Source organism: Acomys russatus, chromosome 14 (assembly GCF_903995435.1).
Source record: "Acomys russatus chromosome 14, mAcoRus1.1, whole genome shotgun sequence".
NCBI lineage: Eukaryota > Metazoa > Chordata > Mammalia > Rodentia > Muridae > Acomys > Acomys russatus.
Window position 1 is genome coordinate 62,293,311 of NC_067150.1, and position 21,203 is coordinate 62,314,513.

Genomic DNA, 21,203 nt, shown 5'->3' on the forward strand with positions numbered 1-21,203 from the left:
ACAAGTGGCTTCTGCATGGTGGCTTGATTTCTTCAGAGCATGCTGGTTGGGTTTTAAATGTGAGCATTAGCCAGGCTTGGTGGCACACGCCTTTAATCCCAGCACTCGGGAGGCAGAGGCAGACAGAACGCTGTGAGTTTGAGGCCAGCCTGGTCTACAAAGTGAGTCTAGGACAGTCAAGGCTACACAGAGAAACCCTGTCTCAAAACAAAACAAAACATGAGCATTATGTAGACCTGAGTCTATGTCCTTAATTCCCATGCTATGTCCCTTGCAGTCTGTACCATTTTGATTATTCTGAACTTGGATAGCAGACAGGAAGGATCTGTTATAGGCAGCCTTCCTACACCACACACGCGCACACGCGCGCGCACATGCGCGCGCGCACACAGAGAGAGAGAGGGAGAGAGAGAGAGAGAGAGAAGGAGAACACGTGTGTTAAATTTCTTGGTCTCTGTAATAGTTTCTAGTACATTCATGTCAAACAACCAGATTGTTGCTTTCTCTGTTGGGCATGAAAACGCCCTTCATGGTTGTGTAAATTAACACACTGCTTCTCAGTCTCAGCTTGCTCCTCTACTAAATGACAAGAAGCGTGCCTCAGGCTTGCTTCCTGGGGCTTTTCAGTATAGGCCCAATGAGACCACACTAACGAAAGCATTGTTTGAACAGCACAGGGCAGTCATACATGCAAATGCAGAACCGTTTTCAACATAAACCCAAAAGGACAGTGGAGAACGGTGAATTCAGTAACTGAATCTATGAACTTAGCCATGAACTCACTTCCTGGCACTAACAAGCAGGGGAGACACACTCATGACAGGCAGTGGAAACAGTTGTTGTGTCACTGCTAATCATAGATTCAAACGTGGGCAATGGGGAAGCTGCAAAGTGCCAAGTGGTTTTGCTTGTTTTTGACGACTCTCCAAAGAGCGGTCACTTCGTGCATACCTGCGTACGCACTATTGCTCTGGGTAGAAATGTGACAACAGCAGAATAGTTTCTGGTTTTGTTAGCAGATTTTATGCCTGTGAGGGCAAGAGAAAATTTCAGTAGAAAAGAAAGGAAACATTCAAAAGGGCAGGCTGGTGGCTAACTGGAATGTGAGGTGTGCCCCTCTATCACTTGCCACCAAGCCGAACATTCTGGACTCATCTTGCCTCCTGTCTTCCCTCCTTGAACGTACATAGCAATGTTCCTATGCCTTGTTTAACCATAGCTCTGGCCAGAGTCCCCACCTTCAGCCTCTTGCCATCTAGTGATGGAGCCAGATGCCATGCCACAGGGGTCCCAAAAGTCTCTCTGCTGCCCAAGAATTATCACTGCACAACCAGCTGCACACTGCCTTGTCCCATGAGGCCCCGACACTTCTGCCTAACATGGCTCTACAGCACTGCGAGCCGGCACTTTGAACTGGTACCTGCCACTCCAACCTCCGGATTCCCGCTCACAATGTGCCTTTCTCCTCACTTGCTCCTCCAAACCCAATCTGGCCTTTATTCTGAACTAAAACTCTGCCTGCTACAAGCTCTCCCTGCCCCTCACTGAGCCTCAATGGCCTTTCAGTCACTTCCAAATGCTGAAGCCCTACATGCCATATGTCACAGGGGCCGCCTAAGACCATTAGAAAGCACATATATTTACATTAGGATTTATAATAGTAGCAAAATTACAGTTATGAAGTAGCAATGAAAATAATGTTAGGGGTCATCACAGCATGAGGAACTGTCTTAAAGAGTTGCAGCGTTAGCAAGGTTGAGAACCAGTGTTCAAGACTATTGTCCACTTGGATACAGAGCCTGGTTGACAGAGTGGTTTCAGTCTTTAGCGCCACATGAATGCATGGCGGTGTGCAGCTGTGATCCCAGCATGTGGGCGGGGGTAGGAAGATCAGAAGTTTGCAGAGGTTCTCATCTACCTATCAAGTTCAAGGCCCATCAGTCCTGTGTGAGACAATGTCTCAACACCCTCCCCAAAGGCTGTAATGTCTACCAGCACTGTTTACCCCTGTAATGCTCATCCTAAAATAATACTCTATGGAAGATTAAGATATTTAAGAAAAGCAAAAGAAAGAATTAAAAAAAAAATTTTTTTTTCTTGCAATTGTAAGTGCAGAAGTGGAGGGGGGGGGTGGAAATAAGCTTGAGGTAAGTTGATTTAATAATAATAATAATAATAAAGTATGATTTCTAAGAAAGATTATTTGGGAGTTCCAAAAGTTACAAACTGAGTCACAGTCTTGTGACAAACCTTTTACTGGACACAACGTGGAACCTAACATGATGGCATAATTTTTATGAATTGCTGAGGGCAGGAAGAAGGAAGACTTGACTTTTGTGGTCTTGTTGTTTTTGACCCTTGTCAGGGGCCCCGTTTATTTATCACTTCCTTTAAAGTGCCAAACAAGATGTCCCGGGGTTGGGAAGACGGCTCGGTGTTTAAGCTGCTCAAGTGAGAGGACCTGAGTTCTGACCCTCAAAACCCAAGGGAAGCGGGGCCTGGTACCCCGCGCCTGTTTCGGGGCTCCTGTCTCCAGGGGGGAGGTAGAGAGAGGAGAAACTCCTGAAGGATCAGCTAGCCTGGCACACACCACAGAGAGTGACCGAGAGACCCTGCCTCAAGCAAAGCAGCGGTGAGGACCGACACCTCAGGTTGTCCTTTGATCTGTACTCGAGTGCTCCACACGCCAACACACCACAGCACCAGCTGTGTCAGAGCTGTGGCGCTGGCCAGCACTGGGGGAGTTAGTCAAGATTAACACATGTATGAGTTGTTGCCGTAATAAGATACCATGATCAAAAGCAAGTTGTGGACGGTTGCAGAGAAGGACTCCATAGCAACAAGACTTGGTGGGAGTTAAGGACTTTTACATTAGGTCCTTGGTCCTCCCTATGGCTGTGAGTTGACCCTTTCACTGTTATCATTTTACAAATGTGGAAACCAGAGCTGAGACAGGCTAGGAGAACTCCTGACGTCCACATGACAGGGAGCAACTGGAACAAGGTTTGACCTCTTACTACTTTGACTATGGGATGGGCGAAATACATTTAGAACAGCGTGCTGTGGGCCGTGTATACATGTACATGTACAAGGTCATGTACATGACTTCCTCCCCATTCTTAATTCCCGTTTAAAAAGGAACTCAAGATCCAGCTTTGGGAGATGTGGCGCCCTCTTCTGGCCTCCAAGGGAACCTGCACTAATGTGCACAGATCTCCCCCCCCCCCACACACACAGAGAGAGAGAGAGAGAGAGAGAGAGAGAGAGAGAGAGAGAGAGAGAGAGAGAGAACATAAAAATTTTAAATAGGTAAACAATAGGAAATAAAAACTGGTGTCTGAGTGTCTGAGCCAGAGCCAGAGCCAGGTCCTCTGGTCCCCTGCCTTAGGTGCTTTCTGGGTCAGCACCACTGCTTTTCTGAGGACATGATTACACTCAGCTTTCTAAACAGTAAGTTTTCCAGTTGCAAAAATAAACCTTTCTCAGTTGTAACAAAAAACAGTCATAAAGAGCTAAGACTTTGACCTGGACATTCTGGCCAAGAAGGAAGTTTTCTGGAGTCTTGTACCCCGAGAGAGCGGGCCATATTTGAGAAGCACCCATGTAAAGGCAGCTTGTAAAAGGAGAGGAATCTTCAGCTTGGGAGTTGGTTGAGCGGGCAAATAGCCAAGCCCAGTGCTCTCAACGTAGAAAAAGCATTCGCCAATGAACTCTGGCCCCAGAGACAAGAGGTGATTAAACTCCGTGATCTCTACTGGGCTGAGAAGAAAACTGTGACTCACAGCTGACATCCACATCCCTCTACTCACCCCAGATGCTCAGCTGGGTGAGAACCTAATCCTATTCCAGAGGCAAGAATAAGAACTAAGTGGGCACAGCCTTGTAAGGGCATGCATGTTAGGTTAGGATGAGCCCTGGGTTCTTGTGCTGGGTAGATAAGGATGCTGGCTGCTAAGAACAGTTCTCCCTGTGTGGGTAGCATCTTGAAACAGCAACAGCAACCTTCAGTCACTCAACCTGGAAGATCCACCCTGACGCTGGAGCCTGGGAACTGATGTTTATTCCAGGGTCTGAAATTCTCTACAAGTCACCGGACCCATGAGGTGCTCCCCAAACAAGGGACAGTCCGTGGCCCAGCTATCCTGGAAAATATATCCTGTTTTCCCCTGCATAGTCAACCTGAAGGCTCTGACAATTCCTGCTTGAGTTGGCTCAAGCCCCAGCCTCACAGGTGCATGTGGAACGGCCAGCATGCTCTCCTCTGCACGTGAACCACAGTTCTTCAGGGCACTTCACAAAAAGCGCATGGGGAAGAGACACATTTCACTGGGTCAGCTCTTTCATGGAGGAGATAATGGTGAAGAGAAAGCACAGAGAAGCACAGAGTCTCAGAGTGAAAATATGGGAAATTTGCCTCCTTCCTTCCTCACATTTCACATTTTATTCTTTATGGTAACTAATGGTGTTCTGTTTGGAACCAGTGAGGTAGCTTAGCAGGTGGAGGTGCTCGATGCAAAACCTCATGATGGCCTGAGGTCAGTCCCAGGAACCCATGTGATAGAAGGAGGGAACCGAGTTACCGTCTCATGCCCCACGAGCTTGCTGTGGCACGCTTGCATGCTAGTGTGCCTGTGTGCGTATGCACGCGCATGCACGCACACACACACACCCTAAAATATAACTTTTAAAAATTACAACTCTGTCTTTACACAAGCTGCATCTTCATCACGGGATGCAGAGTGAGCAGGAGCCAGCATCTGCGCTCACCCCGGCTTCTCCTTTCTTAGCAGGCAGTGGGAACATGGCACAGTGAACCCTGTCACTAAAGAAAAACCAGCCAAACACACTTCTGGGAAGTAGAACAAAGGAGTAGCTCTCTTTTGAGAGTCAACAAGAATAAGAACTGTTCTGAGTCCAAGAGAGAACACAAGAATCGGAAGCCAGGCCTTGTTGGCTGACTCCCGGCAGCTTCGAAGTCTGTGGTACTCACAGACCTTTCTTTTTCTTTTTTCATTTTTTCTCTTTCTTTCTTTCTTTCTTTCTTTCTTTCTTTCTGTGACAAGGTTTCTCTGTGTAGACTTGGCTTTGTAGACAAGGCTGGCCTCCAACTCACATCTATCCACCTGCCTCTACCTCTGCTGGGATTAAAGGCACCACTACTCCCAGCCAGACCTTTCTTCCTAAGCTTCTGGAAACAAACTTCCCAGGGAAGCTAGTGGCTGACAAGGGAAAACAGTCAAGAGCAGTTGTTGATTCGAGAACTAAGGACTTGCACAGGACCCGTTTTGTGGAGCATGAGGTGGGTTCCTATCCATGGTCCCCACCCCATCCTGAGAGAGCTGGCCCTTAGGGGGGACAGGGTTCTGCAGCAGGTACCTTCTTCTGCCACCTCCTATTTTTTTCCTACTTCACAATATTTTATAATGATTTTTTTCTTTTGGTTTTTAGAGACGGGGTTTCTCTATGTAGCCTTGACTGCCATGGACTCACTTTGTAGACCAGGCTGACCTTGAACTCACAGAGATCTGCCTGCCTCTGCCTCCTGAGTACTGGGATTAAAGGTGTGTGCGACTTGACAATGAATTATTTTTTGAGTCTCAGCCAGCCCACCTGGCCTTGAATTTACTGGCAGCCAAGGTTGACCTTGAACTTCCGATCCTCCTGCCTCTGCCTCCATAGCACTCAAATCACAGGTGTGCACCATCACACCCAGTTTATGTGGGGCTAGGAATGGAATGGGCCTGGGAATTCCTCTGTGTTAGGCAAGCGCTCTCCTGACTGAGCCCTAGCCCCAGGCCATGATAATCTGTTAGAAGCAAAAGAAAGCCTGCTTCAGAGGAAGCATTCTTCAGTGTGAGCCTTATGGAATCCCTACCCCACCGCAAAAGAATCCCTATGGCATTACAATGCACATTTATGACCTCCATTCCCCCAAATATGAATAAAATTCCTCTATGAATAAAAGTCAACAGATAAACCAATCAGGATTCTATGTATGTAGTAGGCTTTAGTAAGACAAAGACAAAGATATATATATGGGCATGCACAAGGGAAGAGAAAGGCGTTAAGAAAAAGTTAAGGAAAAAAATACAGTAACAAACCTGAGGCTTCAGTGAGGGCATTGGCCAGATCCCACACAGTGGAAGAGGCAATTAGTGAATTGCAAGGTTTCTGTGAGATAACCACAGGAGGTTCACCATGGATGAAGGGAACGACAGTGAGAAATACAAAACAATGGCTGGGGAAAGATGGGGAAAGACCATGCACGTCGATGCCAACCTCTAATACAAGCACTTGGGAGGCAGAGGCAAGTGGATCTTTGTGAGTTTGAGGTCAGGCTGATCTAGAGAAACCCTGTCTCAAAAGACAGACAAACAAAAAAGAGATGGAGAAAGTCACACAGTCAATTTCCAAAAACAGACCACAAGAAAGGCAAGCTAACAGAGGTACTAATGTTCCACAATTAGGGGGAAAAAAAAAAAAAAGAAAATCTTTACATTGAAGACCAACAATGAATATTTCCCCTCAGTCATATAATAGAATAGCTTAGAATTATTATTTTTTAAATTCTGATATTATCTACCAAAGAAATACAGATTTTTTAAGGACCTAAAAGCAGACAACAGACCCGACACAGACATGAGGGAGACTTGGGATGATGCCTGCAAATTGCCTATTTTAATTGCCAAATTACTAGCTGATCATGTAGCAAGGAGCATATTCATACAAAGGTGGAGGCACGGTTGTCTCATGGCTACCTTTTTGGAAGGAGCAAGGACGGGGCAAAGATTTCACTTTGGTGGAGTTTTCTCATACCATCTAAAATGGAGGCGGAGTGGGGTGGGGGTGGAAGTGGCACTTCAAATGTGCTGTTAAGACAATCCTGAAGGACTGGGAAGCTCTGGTCTCTGCTCACTCTGCCTTGAACACACTTGGTCTCAGTAAGCTTCTAACAGGCACGACTGATTACTCAAGTGTGTCAATCCTGAAAAGTAACATCAGACGGGATAAGGTGTATGTGGAGAGTGAGGGCAGAGCAGGGTGAGCTTGGCAGAAGGAAACGGTGGAGGTTGGAAACTAGGCAGGTTGGTAGTTAGTCTGAGAATTTATTATATATATATATTTTAACAAAATAGAAACTAACAACTCATTTATTTATTTATTTTAATTAGAAAATGAGTCAGGGGAATTGATAGTAAGTGTATGCAAGTCTGCAGTGGTAATAGTATCAACCAAACAGAAGGAGAGGGCTTGAAGGGAGGGGCCTGTGGGAGGCGGGGAACTGGAGTGCACATGATAGAGATGCGTTGTTTACGGTATGAAATTGTCAAAGGATGAATAAAAGTTGATCTGTCTTTTTCAAATCAGTAATAATGGTACTAAATGTGAAGTGAGCTCTGAAACAAAGCTGATGAGATGAAATAGTTGTTCGGACTGAAGACTGTAAAAAACACAAGACAACAAGACCAATGGAGACACTCGGGGGTGTGGGGGAGGGGCCTTTCTGAGACGGAAACACCAACCAAGGACCATGTATAGACTTGGGCCTAAGCCCCCTACACATATGTACCAACCAGATGGACATTTTGGTCTTCTTGTGGGCCCCCTAGTAAGGGGAGCAGTGGCCGTCTCTGACAAGGACTTTCTTGCATGCTTTTCTATCACTTTCTTCTGGCGGGGCTCCCTTGCCAGCCCAAGTGGCAGAGGATGCGCTCGGTTCTGATGTGACTTGATGTTCTGGGATCAGTGGCGGGGCAGCTTCCCTTTTCTCAGAGGTAGGGGAGCGGGGACAAGGGGAAGAGGGAGAGAGAGGGCTGCGACTGGAATGTAAAGTGAATAAAGAAATAAATAAAATTTTAAAACCCACAAGTTAAAGTACTTACAACACACAAAGGGCACTCAGAGGAGTGAAGGCAGATGTGGAGTAAGGAAGGCTGGAGGAGGAAGCAGGAAGATAGAATGATCAAAGCAAAACTACTGGAGTAGAAAGCGAAGAAATCTCTTTTTAAAAACTGTAAAGACAACACGGCTACAAGATTCACTGGAGATGTTAAGAGCCAGGGAAGGCTATGTAAATGCATTTCAAAAGTATTGCTTTCCAAAATGTTAGTTTTGAGAGTATTAGCAACTTTGAAAAAGTATATGTGAAACTGCAGATGAAACACAATGTCTTCATCTTTCCCTTTCTTTTCTGGTTTATTGAAGCTGTTCGCTGGTTTGTGGAGGTCTCATGTAGCCCAGGCTGGCTTCAAGCAAATCTTGTAGCTGAGGATACCCATAAGCCCTGGTCCTCTTGACTCCACCTTTCAAGAAGCAGAAGCACAGGTGTGTGCCACCACACTTGGCTGTATTTCCTAGATAAATATGTCAATTTCCAAAATGTTATCAAGAACAGAAAACTCTAAGTTAGACCTATGACTTCTTTTTTTAAGATTTATTTTATGTACATGAGCACACTGTCTTCTTGCACACCAGAAGAGGCTCTCAAATCACTTTATAGATGGTTGCTGAGAATCGAACTCAGGACCTCTGGCTTAATCAATGAACCATCTCTCCAGCTCTGAAATTATAACTTTTAAATAGATTTCCCCTCTCCTTGTTTCTCTCTTCTTCCTTCAGTATCTACATACACTAAGCAATCTTTAAGAACTAGGTAATTCCCACTGTATAGAAGGTATTCTTGGACCAGTGAGATGACAACCTGAGTTCGATCCTCAGAACCCCCATGGTGGAAGGCAAGAACTGCCAAAATATACTGTGAGCTCCACATGAGCACATGACCACACATGTACAAGATAAAGAAATAAATCATATTAAAAATTAAGCAAGGGCTGGAGAGATGGCTCAGAGGTTAAGAGCGCTGCCTGCTCTTCCAAAGGTCCTGAGTTCAATTCCCAGCCAACCACATGGTGGCTCACAACCATCTATAGTGAGATCTGGTGCCTTCTTCTGTTATGCAGGTGTACATGCAAGTAGAATATTGTATACAAAATAAATAAATCTTTAGCCGGGCGTGGTGGTGCACGCCTTTAATCCCAGCACTCGGGAGGCAGAGGCAGGTGAATTGCTGTGAGTTCGAGGCCAGCCTGGTCTACAAAGTGAGCCTAGAACTGCCAAGATAACACAGAGAAACCCTGTCTTGAAAAACTAAAAAAAAAAAAAAAAAAAAAAAAAAAAAATTAAGCATACTACAAAATAAATAGGAAAGCAATAATCCCAATCTACTTCAGGAGCCTAAGACAACCTTGGTAATAAAACTAGACAACAGCAATATATAAAATATGATGATGGGGGCCAGCTAAATGGCTCAGCAGTGTAAAACAATGACAATTTTAAAAGTGAAAGATAATCACAGATGTGGTGGCACATGCCTTTAATCTCAGCTCTTGGGAGGCAGAGGCAGTCCAGCCTGGTCTACAGAGTGTTCCAGGATATCCAGGGCTATTACACAGAGAAACTGTTTCAAAAACAGTAAGCAAGAAAGAAATTCAGAAAGTGATTGTAACAAAAATATGTGGCATTAGTACACGTCTGGACATTAGTCACAGACTTGAATCTGATAGGTCTGGGCACAGCAATGAAACACACATATGTGAACTGGGATGTAACAATGAAGTAATTAAAACATGTGAAAAACAGAAAATCTGCTCAGAAACTGGGCTGGGTCAGACTGCTGCCTTCCCAGACAGGGATGGCCCACACCTATTCTATAGCACACATTAAAATAAAGTCTAATGACTCAGAAAACAAAGCAGTTAACCTTGACAAACCACAGGATATCTTTAGTGTCTGGTTCTAAACTAAATATCCATATCCTATGACTATGAAGAAGTTAGAAATCCTACAGGAATTGATGCAGAGGACAAGAGCAGGGAGCGTGTCCTGAGATGCACGTGCTTTCACAGGAGAGAAGCACCTGATGGCTTGACACATGTGTGCAGAAGTGATCATCATATCAGGCTTCGTGTTCTCTGTCCTGTCTTTCAAGTGGATGAGGGGGAAAAAATAGGAAAACCGGACGCTAATGCACATATTTAGGTATAAGGAAAATGGAAAAATCATAGGTGGCAACTCGAAGCACACACCTGAAATCACTTTGGAGAGAGGTCTAAAAATACACAGAAAGTTGAAGAAGCCGATACTGAAGGGCCAACAGACCTAGACATGGTTAGAGTTAGGGTTAGGGTTAGGCTTAGGGTCAGGGTCGGGGTCAGGGGTCAGGGTCAAGGTCAGGGTTAGGGTCAGGGTCACGGTCAGAGTCAGGGTAAGTGTTAGGGTCAGGGCTAGTGTTAGGGTTAAGGTTAGGGTCAGGGTCAGGGGTCAGGGTAAGGGTCAGAGTCAGAGGTCAGGGTTAGGATTAAGGTTAGGGTCAGGGGTAGGGTCAGGGTCAGAGGTCAGGGTCAGCGTTAGGATTAAGGTTAGGGTTAGGGGTCAGGGGTAGGGTCAGGGTCAGAGGTCAGGGTCAGGGTCACGGTCAGAGTCAGGGTTAGTGTTAGGGTCAGGGCTAGTGTTAGGGTCAGGGTCAGGGGTCAGGGTTAGGGTCAGAGTCAGAGGTCAGGGTTAGGGTTAAGGTTAGGGTCAGGGTCAGAGGTCAGGGTCAGTGTTAGGGTTAAGGTTAGGGTCAGGGGTCAGGGGCCAGGGGTAGGGTCAGGGTCAGAGGTCAGGGTCAGGGTTAGTGTTAGGGTTAGAGACACTTGCAAGCATGTACAAAAGATCTCTAGAAAGATGCCCTCTACAGGACCGTGGACTGTAGTAGCCCACAACTGTGAGAACTGCAGTTCATGAAGACTTGGCACAGGGGAATTAACACCCTTGTATTTCACTACATAAATCCAAGCGGTATGACGACAGCCATGTATAAAGCTGCCTAAGTAGTAACATATGGTTGCATGAAGAAATGGCAGCACAAATTCAAAAGCACTCCAGGAATGTTCACTTCAGTATAGCAGAGATTCTAATCCTGGCTCTGCAGTTCACAAGCCTGGGCAAGTCACTTAAGCCTTAATTAAAAGCCACTCACACTATCTTAATTTTCTTTTTCTTTTCTTTTCTTTTTTCCTTTTCTTTTTTGGTTTTTCGAGACAAGGTTTCTCTGTGTAGCCTTGGCTGTCTTGTATTCACTTTGTAGACCAGGCTGGCCTCGAACTCATAGCAATCTGCCTGCCTCTGCCTCCCAAGTGCTGTAATTTCCTTTCCTTTCCTTTCCTTTCCTTTCCTTTCCTTTCCTTTCCTTTCCTTTCCTTTCCTTTTCTTTCTTTTCTTTTTCCCTGAGACAGGGTTTCTCTGTGTTGCCTTGGCTGTCCTGGACTTGCTTTGTAGACCAGGCTGGCCTTGAACTTACAGTGATCCGCCTGCCTCTGCCTCCCACCCGAGTGCTGGGATTAAAGGCGTGCACCACCACACCTGGCTAAGTCTTAATTTTCTTATTTGTAGCATAAAAACAATTTTCTCACCTCATGAGACTTTTTCAAAAAACAAATGTCTGGTTGTAAAAATTATGTTCAATAAGTGATGAGCCCTTCGCTTCTCCCTTTCTTGCCCTCATCACACTTGATGGAGGAAGGCCTGCTCTCTTTTGCATCTAGAGGCCTTGTGAATCCCCCTAACCCCTGGACAGGGTAGTTAGCTCTTCTGCTGGATCTGAGTTCAAACCTTAGACTTTCTTAAAGGTACAGAACGTCCAATTGCAGAAACACAAAGGGCTACCACACCACACACAAATCATAAATAATAAAATTGGCAAGAAGTTGGTAGGATTGATTTTGAGAATGCTTACTGATGTCTGGAGACCAAACACACTGAGGTCCCTGTGTGAGACTCTAAGGACAGAAGACCCTGGCAGCTCTGACAAGCCATCCGTGTGGGTTGCCTTTGTATTGCTCTAACAAAACAGCCAACAGAATATTAGAAACAACATGGAAGATTTTCTAAGCAAAGCGGTACATTCCCATCATCCCAACATATGAGAGCTGGAAATGCAAAGATCTGTTCAAGGCCAACTCACCTACATAGCAAGATGGAGGCCAGCTTGGACTACATGTAACTTTGTCTCAAAAACAAAATAAGAAAAGGAGTAGAGGAAGAGAAAGATGAAAATGAAGAAAAATTTATTTTGGGTCATAGCTCGGGGGTTTAAGGTGATAGCTTAGCCCACTTGCTTTAGGGCTTTGGTGAGAAATACATTAGGAGGTAGATGGTGAAGGAAACAAAATGAGAGAGAGCAGAGTACCTCGTGACCTAACTGCCTCTATGAGGGAGGAAAGCCTTTCAATACCATCACAGGCTGTGGACTAAGCCTTTAACACACTAGCTAAAGACTCCTAGCAACAGGGGATATGGACCCAGACACGGCCACCTGCTATAACCAAGCAAGACTTCCAGTAAAGGGATGGGAACACCAATTCACCCACAAAACCTTCAACTCACAATTTGCACTGCCTGTGCAGGCATAAATACAGAGCAGAAATTGAGGGAATGGCCAACCAAGCACTGGCTCAATTTGCGACCCATACTATGGGAGCCCAACCCTGACACTACTAATCATGTTCTCCTATACTATGGGAGCCCAACCCTGACACTACTAATCATGTTCTCCTATACTATGGGAGCCCAACCCTGACACTACTAATCATGTTCTCCTATACTATGGGAGCCCAACCCTGACACTACTAATCATGTTCTCCTATACTATGGGAGCCCAACCCTGACACTACTAATCATGTTCTCCTATACTATGGGAGCCCAACCCTGACACTACTAATCATGTTCTCCTATACTATGGGAGCCCAACCCTGACACTACTAATCATGTTCTCCTATACTATGGGAGCCCAACCCTGACACTACTAATCATGTTCTCCTATACTATGGGAGCCCAACCCTGACACTACTAATCATGTTCTCCTATACTTGCGACAGGAACCTAGCATTACTGTCTTCTGAGAGCTTCCCCTAGCAGCTGATGGAAACAAATGCAGAGACCCACAGACAAACATTAAGCAGAGCTCAGGGAATCTTGTGGAAGATGGAGAGGAAGGATTCAAGAGTCCAGAGAGGTCAAGGACACCACAGAAAACATATAGAACAAACGAACCTAGACCCACAGGGGCTCGCAGAGACTGAACCACCAACCAAGGAGCATGCATGGGATGGACCTAGGCCCCCTACACACATGTACCAAGTGTGCAGCTTGGTCTTCAGGAGGATCTCTCAGAAACTGAAGCAGGCACCCTCTGTGACTGTGAGGCCTGCCTTTGGATACTGTTCCCCTAACTGGGCTGCTGGTCTAGTCTCAACAGGAGAAGATGCACCTAGTCCTACAGCAACTTGATATGCCAAGGCAGGTTGACATCCATAGTAGGTCTCCCTTTCTCTGAGGAGAAAAGGAGGGGAGTATGGGGCGGGGTTAAGGTGAGAGGAAGGGACAGGAGGAGAGGAGAGAGGGGACTCTGCGATTCGGGTGTAAATTAAGTAAATAAAAATAAAAGCAAACAAGAGAGCTAAACTGTAGCTACTGTCTCTGGGCTGGATGAGCCTGGTGCTGCAGACTGCAGAAGCTACATAGGCCAGCAGGAAGTGCTAGCATTCTGTGACCCTCAGTCTTCATCACTCAAGTCTTCAAGTGGGAAGTGGTTTGGCAAAACAATGGGCTAGGGGAGACTATGGAGAGGAAACAGAAAAGCTCGGACTAACCCATAAAGAGAGAAAAGTCAAGTAAGGGGTCTCTTGAGACCCAGTTCTCAGTAGGCCTTTTGCTGTGAAACAAAAGAGAGGTCTCCTACAGGGAGTGAAGATGCATAATTTTAATCTCAACACTTGGGAGGCAGAGACAGGCAGATCTCTGCCTCATAAATAATTATATTCTTTAAAATATCCATGACTGTGCTTATGGTCATAATTGATTGCCAGGATGGGCTTTATTTGGCTTCCTATATTTGTTTTCAAAATTAAACATATATTTTTACAAAATTACAAAATTTACAAAATTATTACATATTGTTAAAGATATCTAAAAGATACAAGTTAATGGTCACCTATCAGTTAAGAAAACAACAACAGCCGGGCGTGGTGGCGCATGCCTTTAATTCCAGCACTTGGGAGGCAGAGGCAGGCGGATCGCTGTGGGTTCGAGGCCAGCCTGGTCTACAGGCTAGCCAGCCAGAGATACACAGAGAAACCCTGTCTAGGAAAAAAAAAGAAAGAAAAAAAAAAAGAAAACCACAAGTTATGGACAACTCATGGGCAGCTAATCAGAATGACCAGTGACTTGTAAAGTCCCCAAACAAACAGCCAATCCTGAATTCCCTCATACACTTTGATTCAATTCTCACCACTCAATTAAAGCTTGTCACATATCCCTCCAACTGTCTATAAATTGAGCCTTTGTGTTCATTTTGGGGTCATTCTCTGGAGGAGAGAGGTGATCCTAATATGCTAAAATAAAAAACCTTCTTTGTTTTTGCATAACTGCCTTGGGGTCTTTCTTCAAGCCGACATTGCTGGTAGACCTTCCTGTAAATGCCCCAGCCACATGTGCTCTGAGCAGCCATTGTTTGACACCTCTGGTGTCTAATAATGTAAGATTAAAAAAAAAAATTAATCTAGTTTTCTTGGGATTTCACAGGAAAGGGTTTGGTTGGTTCTCAGCAATGATGGTGCATTAGAAACGGCACAGTCAGGCCATCAAGGCCTGCTTTTGTGTCCAAGGGCCATGGGGCCCGGGATGACGGCCTTAAGGGCGCTATTCCTACTTCCTTATCTGCACAAACTCAACTGGTCACATTTCTTTCTCTGTCTTCCAGGAAAGGCAGAAACAAGGCAGAGTCCAGGTGAGAACGCTCTGTGCTCATAGGAGGAAAAATCACAGGGGAAGCCCATGGCCTGAGGCCGTGCCGCTGGCTCTAGGCTAACTCAAAGGACATAGAATTGCATCAGCCTGGGCCTCAGCTCCTCCTTCAACAAAAAAGGGTCAAATGACACATGCTTGCCCACCCTTATCTTAGCACCCAATGTTTCTGATTATGGTAGCAGGCCAGAATCACCTTGGGTTTTTGTGCCCTGTGATTTGGATGTCTCCTTTAATCAGGAGGCTGAGGAGTTTTTTGTTTTGTTTTGTTTTATTTTAACTTGACTACTTCATTTGAAATGCCAACTACATATTCTCCTTTGAAAATCTCTTCGATAGGAAATGCGCTTTATGGTAACAACCTCTGACTAGTATATCCGACCAAGCATCTGCCCAAAATGGAATTAGGAACCTGGTGACACTCCCAGAGAGGCACCAGTCATGGAGGAAGGTGGGAGCAAGGAGAGGGGAACCCTGTGCTCTACAGGGGTCTGTGATGCCTGCCTCTGCTCTGCCTGCTTCCTTCCTGCCAAGCCACCCACATCCCTACCCCCATGTGCTCTGTGCTCCACCACAATTACTTTTAATTTCCTTCCAGGGCACAGAGCAAGGGTATTACATCTATTTAAAGTAGTTATGTTTTCTTTTTACTCTTGAGGTGCCAAGATAGTCTCCTATATGGGAGAAACTTTGTCAGGAAGAAAAGAATCAAGGGTCCTCCTCACTGCCCAGAGCTCCTACCTCAGAAGGGTGCCCTTCCTGAGAAGGAAGCTTTCTGGAACATTTCCCCTCAGCATCAAGGCTAAAAAGGAGCTTTGTATCAAAGAATCCTAACAAGTATGGAGTACACAACACAATGATGAAAGGCAAACACAGCCTCTAAGAGAAATAGCACAAAGTAACGGCAGGTCCCAGGAAGTTCAGTAAAGGAAGAGATTTTAATTTTATGTGGGTCCCACCCGTGTTTGTGAAGAGCTTTGTGGAAGATGCAGAGGAAATCCATCTCAATATGGCCAGGGGGAGACAGAAATCTATAAATCCACAAGCGTTTCTGATGCCAGGGACTTTGTGTTGTGTGCATTCAGTTCTCACCTCTGTGGTGCGTTAGCTCCTTTTGAGGGAACAGACTCGGTGAGAGACCATAGTACAGTTGAGAACCGCAGCCTGGGCAGCCAGATAGTGCTCACTCCCCTGGGAATCTTAGGGCCAATGCGACTTCTGCAGTTCGCTATTCCTGTGCTGCAAGCCCAGGTACAGGTAATTCCAGTCTTTGGTTCCCTCCTACCTGCATTTCATGTGTGTCCACCCACACAAACAGTCTTTGGCACAGGAGAGGTGAAGACACCGGGCCTTGGGTAACCTGCCTAACATCACCAGCCTGGTCATCCATTCACCATTCAGGCTTTTTTTGGGGGGGGGGGTGGGGGGGGGGGACGGGGGGATGGGAGGCTCGAGACAGGGTTTCTCTGTATATGTATCCTTGGCTGCCCCTTACCTGTCCTGGACTCGTTTTGTAGACCAGATTGGCCTTGGACTCACAGCAATCCACTTGCCTCCGCCTCCCTGAGCGCTGGGATTAAAGGCGTGTGCCGCCATGCCCAGCACCATTCAGTTCTTATGGCCATGAGCACATACCAGCTCAAGGCTTCTAGCTATGGAAATGCCGACGCAGGTGTGTGTGGGGGTGGGGTGCAGGTGGGAGTAGGGGAGTCGGATCTGTCATACAGTTTTCCCAAGGGACTCCAGCTTTGGATAAGACAGGAAATGGCAAACATAAGATCTAGAATTAGAAGGAAATCCATTTTAATGCCTTCCAGGTATGGGCATTTATGGGTTCAAGGCCTCACCCTTCCCTTTCCCTCATCTGTTTATGAATGATAATTAAGAAGCAGTTAGTTAGGCTGGAGAGATGGCTCAGTGGTTAAGAGCTCTGCCTGCTCTTCCGGAGGTCCTGAGTTCAATTCCCAGCAACCACATGGTAGCTCACAACCATCTATAATGTGATCTGATACCCTCCTCTGCAGATAAAGCACTCATATACAATAAATAAATAAATTAAAAAAAGAAGCAGTTAGTTGCAATCTATTATTACTGATATAATTATTAACTCAACAATGACTATGGTCATCTCAGTATAGCTATCTAAAGAACTTACCACATGCTCCCTTCTGTTCAGTTCAAAATGCTTAACCTTTCCCTCTGTAAGACTGTGTCTGTGTGTGTGTGTGTGTGTGTGTGTGTGTGTGTAGGGGGCCAGATGTATTGCCAACCTTTCCCTAATGTCAGGAAGGATAAATGGCCTAACCCTAAAAGGTCCCAGCGCCTAACAGGCCAAATTCCAGAGCATTCTTTGGCTTACAACTTGCTTATTTTTGGCCGGATGAGGTGGTGCACACCTGTAATCCCAGCACTCAGGAGGCAGAGGCAGGTGGATTGCTGTGAGTTTGAGGCCAGCCTGGTCTACACAGCGAGTCCAGGACAGCCAAGGCTAAACAGACAAACCCTGTCTCGAAAACAAAACTAAACAAAACAAAACAAAAAGCAAACAACTTGTTTATTTTTGTTTTGAGCCACAGCTGGCAATTTTTTTTGTGAACCTTTTCTTTTCTGAAGGCCACCAACAGGCCTCCTTGGCTATTTCAATCACGACATAAGTGAGTTTGAGGGAAACTCCTAAAAAAAAAAAAAGCAGATTCTGGGATGGCTTCAGATTTTTGGGATCTGAGGAGGTGGGAGTGGTGCTGACCAGCCTCTGCCATCTTTCCATGTTCTCCTTTCAGGACTTGTAAATGGGCCAATCTTTCTAGAAAAGGGCCAGGCAAGATTTACGTTTGTCAGTAGGTTAGGACTTAAGCTTTAAGCAGAAATATGTGTTTCAAATAACGAGGGCTCTGTCCAGGGTTTGATAGAAAAATGGGCCGAGATGGATTTCAGTCCAATAACTCCTGACAGTGCCACCTCCAAGTGAGGGAAGCTGGGACGGAAGATCCAGTAGCCACCCACAGAACTGCCCTACTTGCATAGACTTTAGAGGGGATAGCTGTCTGGGCTGAGAGGCAGGGGTGCCTGAGGCTAGGAAATCAGTGAAGGTAATCGGCAGCTGTGAGTCTGTAGTTTAGGAAGCTCATCGATTGTATTACCTACCACAGGGCTGCTACATGCTGGGAGCCTAGCAACTTGGAAGGGTCCTAGACAGAGTATGGACGAGGCTGATCCCAGCTCCAGGGGTGGCATCCATCATCCAAAAAAAAAAAGTATACCCCTTATTTGCACTGCTGTCAGACTTAAATAAAACAGAACATGACAACCCAAGTTCTAGATTATTCTCAAGCTTCACATTAGCAAATAACTATATGATGTAAATTAGAGTTTATCATTCCTGACTGAATTACCTTTGGCCAGAATAAAGTTCAGTTTTCTAGCATGAAGCATGCAGATAATCTGTATCTAGCTTCTGCCTGGAATAATTTGTCTGTGTGGGTGAAACTGTTCTCATACCACAGAAGTCAAAACAGAAGAACATGGTGACCACAAAAGCCGTGGGATTGCTCCCCGTAGCCAATCAAACATTCTAGTTTGCAGTAGACATCAGCGAGGTGCCCTCCAACTCAACGTGGACACCTTCCAGCACCAGGATCCTACTGGGGCTCAGGCCTCAAGAGTGACCTTCCCCCACTGCAGATACCATTGGTAAACTCCAGGTTGCTCGAACTATGTTTCTGGTAGATTCTAATTTGAAGTTCTTACAACTCTGTCCTTGGGGGTTCCCTTCTTTGGCTTGTGTGTCTCACAGAGCTCAGGGAAACCGAGTTTACAGGTTTATTATAAAGGATTCTGTGAGGGCTACAGAGGAAGAGAAGATTGAGGCATAAGAGGAGCAATGCAGCCTCCACACCGCCCCCTAGGGACCTCCACCTGCTTGGTTGACTTTTCTCCTTTTTATAGAGACTTGACTACACACAGACAAGCCTGAAGCGTGAAGAGCCAAGTGAAAACATGGTCAAAGCATTGTCTAAGGCTATATGACTAGGTTAGGGCTGGGAAGCATAGCTCGGTGGCAAAGTGTACAGATGCCGCGTAAAAGGACTTGGGCTTGATTCCAAGCACCAAACACCAAATTAGGAAAAGTCACTGAGCGGGAAGCCACCAAGGTTCGTCTGTTCAGATTTCTCTGTCTCTCTCAGTAACGGCATTTCTTCTCCCAAGACATGAGGCTGACTCATCCTGAAATGAAGGTCTTATGACCTGTTATCACATGGGATAGTTCCAGGGGATTCTTTTATCGCCAGCTTGGAAAGGGTAGGGGTGGAGGTTAAGAATTTCTGGCCTTGGGGACAGCAAGCCCTGGTATGTAAACCCAGCCTTGAGGAAGAAAGTGGGATGATATTAACATAGGAGAAAATGGCACGTGGCTTCATAATCTTGAGGGTGAATGGCTGGAAGCAAGTTTCATCTTCTGGATGTGTAATGGAATTATGAAACTGATTCTTTTTTTTTTTTTTTAGACAGGGTTTCTCTGTGTAGCCTTGGCTGTCCTGGACTCACTTTGTAGACCAGGCTGTCCTTGAACTCACAGAGATCCGCCTGCCTCTGCCTCCCGAGTGCTGGGATTAAAGGTGTGCGCCACCACGCCCGGCTTGTGACACTGATTCTTAAACAACTTTTCAGTTTCAGAAAAAAGGAAGTTGAGCTCACTTCCTCTTTGTTTTCTGCACTAAGAGTTGATAGAGGCTTTGCTCCCTGTTCTGGATAAGTCACTGTAAGCTGAAGTCAGCCTGTGGTGACAACTCTTATACCGTGACAAAAGATGAGCACGGGAACGCACACGTTTAATCCCAGCACTCTAGAAGCAGCAGCCACCCTGGTCTGTATACTGAGTTCTAGGCAAACTGGAGCTACATAACGAGACCCTTTCTAAAAGAAAAAAACTCGGCTGGTAGAGGTACATGCCTTTAATGCCGCCACTCAGAGAGGCAGAAGCAGGCAGATCTCTGTGAGTTGGAGGCCAGCCTGGTCTACAAAGTGAGTCTAGGACAGCCAGGGCTACACAGAGAAACCCTATCTTGAAAAACTAAAAAAGAAAAAAGAAAGAAAAGAAAAGCCGCTTATCTTCATATCTGGCTGAAGGCAATTTTCCAGGACGCTCTGACTGGAAAGAGACACACAGGGGTTGGGGTAGGGTCCTCTCTTTTCCTTCTACCCACTCTGACCCAAGTCCTGAGCTTGGCTGTGGTGGGAGTAAGTAGAGCTTCCTACCAGGGAAAGCTAAGTAGGCAGGAACTGTCTGGTACCTCTCCCCAATCTTGACTCAGCAGATACATTCTGCTCCTATCCTTCTCAGGGATCCAAAGCCAAGAACATTCTAATATGTACAACTTAAGAACAATTTTCTAGAGTCTTTAGAGACTGAAATTATGCCTGAGGTAGGTGTGTGTGTGTTTTCTAAAAACTTAAGTTGAAATCAATAGTGGTCTGATGACAATAGTTTTCTCTTTACAAATGGTCTGACACCAGCTAGAAATTCAGGGTCCAGGGAATGGTAGAACTAAGCGCACAGTAAGAGCCTGGGGCCAGGGCTCACCAGTAACTTCAGTAACTAGCAGTAGTTTCTGGTCTCTGTTTTTGATTTTTGGTTTTAACAGCTGAGCAAATCTCCTTCAGAGATTTAGACCTGGCCCTTGCTTCTATCCATGAAGTTCTTCTAATTGTCTATTTAAAGATCTTGAGAAATATTGCTAAATCCAAAGGGGGAAATGATGAAACCAACACAGGACTACATATACAGAACACCATGCCCACATAAGTTCTCATTTACCAAAAGTTAAGTGGGGCTGCTGAGATGGCTCAGTAGATAAAAGTGGCACCCACCAAGTCTGATGATCTGAGTTCTAACCCTGGAGCCTACATGGTAGGAGAGCTGACCCCAGCAAGTTGTTTTCAGACACACACTCATAAGTGTGTGTGTGTGTGTGTGTGTGTGTGTGTGCGTGTGTGTGTGTGTGTGTGCGTGTGTGTGTGTGTGTGTGCGCGTGCGTGCGTGCGTGCGTGCGTGCGTGCGTGTGTGTGTGTGTGTGTGTGTGTGTGTGTGTGTGTGTGTGACCTGACGACACCGTCATTGCCAGGCACCTTTCTTGGTTCTCTCCATATTATTACTATGCTTATTTCAGGTGACTCAGTCACCAGATGGGAAGCAAGCAGGGCACACAGATCAGTTCTTCAACTACAAGAAATTTCTAGCAATTTATTCTTTCCTCACATAAGCCATTTTAAACACTAAAACGGAGACCGTGCTCCGCTTTCCCCCACTCCCATCAGTTGCCTGGATGAACATAAAATTCCCCTGCTATGGTCACCAATTA

General features: G+C 45.7%; 2 protein-coding genes across 2 annotated transcripts in view; both read right to left on the reverse strand.

Moving 5' to 3' along the window:
* The window catches only part of Myzap (myocardial zonula adherens protein), a 725,358-nt gene that overhangs the window by 293,476 nt on the left and 410,679 nt on the right, over nt 1-21,203 (reverse strand). The gene's annotated exons all lie outside the window — the stretch shown is intronic.
* Aqp9 (aquaporin 9) overlaps nt 1-21,203 on the reverse strand; it is a 39,007-nt gene that overhangs the window by 17,367 nt on the left and 437 nt on the right. The window lies entirely within an intron of this gene.